This window comes from Carcharhinus amblyrhynchos, chromosome 14 (genome assembly GCF_965287045.1).
Source record: "Carcharhinus amblyrhynchos chromosome 14, sCarAmb.v2.hapA, whole genome shotgun sequence".
In the NCBI taxonomy this organism is placed as follows: Eukaryota; Metazoa; Chordata; class Chondrichthyes; order Carcharhiniformes; family Carcharhinidae; genus Carcharhinus; species Carcharhinus amblyrhynchos.
In genome coordinates, this window is record NC_137337.1 from 38343696 (window position 1) to 38346938 (window position 3243).

Below are 3243 nucleotides of genomic sequence, written 5' to 3' on the forward strand. Positions count from 1 at the left end.
ATCTATATAATTTTTCAGTTGTTTTTTGATTCCACTCCAAATGAATCTTGTTTAATTCGTTCTAAGCAATGTTCACAGTTTCTTTACTTTTAACCTTCATTTTACTTTCTAACATTGAGTCTTTCACACATCTCGCAAACAACATCCTCCCAATCATTTAGGGGTTTGAGGTATTTGGGGCAAAATATCATTTTGGGGTAGCATGATGGCACAGTGCTTAGCACTGCTCTTTACAGTGCCAGAGACCCAGGTTTGATGCCAGCCTAGGATGACTGTGTGGAGTTTGCACGTTCACCCCACGTCTGCATGGGTTCCTCTGGGTGCTCCAGTTTCCTCCCATAGTCCAAAACAGTGCAGATTAGGTGGATTGGCCATGCTAAATTGCCCCATAGTGTCCAAAGATGTGTTGGTTAGATACATTAGCCATGGTGGGGGGTACAGGCCAGGATAAAATGCTCTTTCAAAGAGTGAGTGCAGACTCAATGGGCCAAATGGCCTCCTTCAGCACTGCAGGGATTCTATGGTTCAAATGGCCTTTTGAACTCTGTCCATTCACCCATATTTCTGCAGCCAAGTACTTTTGATTTGGTGTCAGGTGGCATTGGTCCTTTCTGGGGAAAAAAATTTATCGTGAAATTCTTGAGACATTTTTGCTGTGTTTATCCCCAGAAGTGGAAAAACTATATCCCCTGTTTGATCATTTCCGAATATAAAATTCAAATCTGCAACTTAAGACACATGACCAATAGTAACAGATCTCCTTACTAAAGCACAATTTAAATTCACTCTGCACACTTCTCTGTGTGAATACATTTTTATTCAATGAACACTTTGAAGAAAAGTTTATTTTACTGACATCAAACTCTAAGCTAAACTGGTATCTTTTACCAGTTTTAAAATGTATTCATTTACAGGATGTGGGCATCAATGGCTCAGTCAGTATTTGCTACCCTTCCCTAACTACCCTCCACTTCAGAGGGTATTTAAGAATCAACTGCACAGTTATGGATCTGCAGTCACAGGTAGGCCAGATCAGATAAGGATGGCAGATTTCTTCCCCAAAGGACATTAATGAACTGATGGATTTTTGTGATAATCGACAATGGTTTTAAACATAGGAAATGCAAGTTGCTTAAGTCAGTAACAGCTTAGCTGGTCACCTTTTAATTTCAGATTTTTATTGAATTCAAATTTCACTATCTAACATGGTGGGATTTGAACTCAGGCCCCTGGATCTTGCCCAGGGTCTCTGGCTTACTAATCAAGTGACAATGCCACTACACCACCGCCTCCGCTGAAAAATTATAAACTGTTCAAAGATCAGGCCAAAAATATATTTTATTCATAAAATATCTGAAAGAGACAATACAAAATCATAGATCATAGAATCCTACAGTGCAGAAGGAGGCCATTCAGCCCATCAGGTCTGCACTGATTACAATCCCACACAGGCCTTATCCCCATACATTTACCCTAGCTAGTCCCCTTGAGACCAAGGGGCAATTTAACATGGCCAATCCACCTAACCTAAGAAAACATTTCAAACTGTCATAACAGTCAAGCGCAATGGTCTTCACATTCTTTCCACTCTGAAGCACTTCAATGCAGTAACAAGAACACTTACTTTCATTGCAGAGAGTGCAATGTTGTTCAAGTTATATACATCAGTCCAGTCGCACTCTTGAGGTATTTCAACACAGCTACATAAACTATATACAGTCAGGAATATGGTTACAGTCCAAGGTGTTCCTTGCTAGGAGTTATTTCTGCTGTGGACTGAAGTCGAATACATAGCTCCTTTGCATAGGTTTAATCATCTCCTTTTAAACTATTTTCCCTTCGATTTTCCTTTATCTGAGCAAACCTTTTCAGAAAGCAAACTTAATTACCTTCATAAAGATAAAAGCAAAATACTGCGGATGCTAGAATCTGAAACAAAAACAGAAAATGCTGGAAAATCTCAGCAGGTCTGACAGCATCTGTGGGGAGAGAAGAGCTAACGTTTCAAGTCTTGATGACCCTTCATCAGCTCTGAAGCTCTAAACGTTGGCTCTATTTTCTCCCCAAAGATGTTGTCAGACCTGCTGAGATTTTCCGGCATTTTCTGTTTTTGCTGTTAATTACCTTCATTTTTTTAAAATCCAGCTTTTTAGAGTTCAAATGTAAAATACTTTATGACCCTTTTCACACCTTGTCCCATCTTTTGAACCTTTAGCACCTTGTTCAAATCCCTCTTTTTGTTTCCCATTGTTATCAACTGGCATAATGTAAACATCTATTTGCATCAACATATCAAAGGCTCTGTTTACCCTGTCTAACTTCCAGCTGCCTTGGCAAAGCAGCCAGCATAATTAAGGACGCCACGCACCCCAGACATTCTCTCTTCAACCCTTTTCCGTCGGGAAAAAGTCTGAGGTCACATACCAACCAACTCAAGAACAGCTTCTTCACTGCTGCTGTCAGATTTTTGAATGAGCCTATCTTGCATTAAGTTGATCTTTTTCTACACCCTAGCTATGAACGTAACACTACATTCTGCATTTTCTTGTTTCTTTCTCTATGAATGGTATGCTTTGTTTGTATAACGTGCAAAAAACAATACTTTTCACTATATGCTAATACATGTGATAATAATAAATTACATTGCTAAGCTGTTCCTGACTTAAGCAACTTACATTTCCCCACAGTTTTTAAAATATATAACTAGCAGAAAATATTCCAATTTCTTAGATTTCTGATATTTTCATGTCTCCACTATTTCTCTGATAGTAACCCCTCTCTTTGAGGTGGCTGCTATATAACAATTAGAAGATATCAATCTTTTTGATTAATTCCAATCCTCTACAATATTTTTTGAATACTTTGGAGAGCATCTGTCTTCTCATTTTTGCTATCCATGTCTTTAATTAGAAATGTGCTCATTACAATTAAGCTTTTCTCTCCAGCCCCTGTGAGGATTTGCAAACAATGGTTTGGTGCCACCTAGGTGTTTGAGTTAAATCACAGCTACCAAAGCAGCGAAATGGAGAATATACAGTCCTCTAGATGCGTTTTGATTCCTCCTGTAATACTATTCAGGACGGCATATTGGCACAGTGGTTAGCACTACTACCTCACAGCATCAGGGCCCTGGATTCAATTCTGGCCTCGATTAACTGTCTGTGTAGAGTTTACACATTCTCCCCATGTCTGCATGGATTTTCTGGGCGCTCTGGTTTCTTCCCACAGTCTAAAGATGTACAG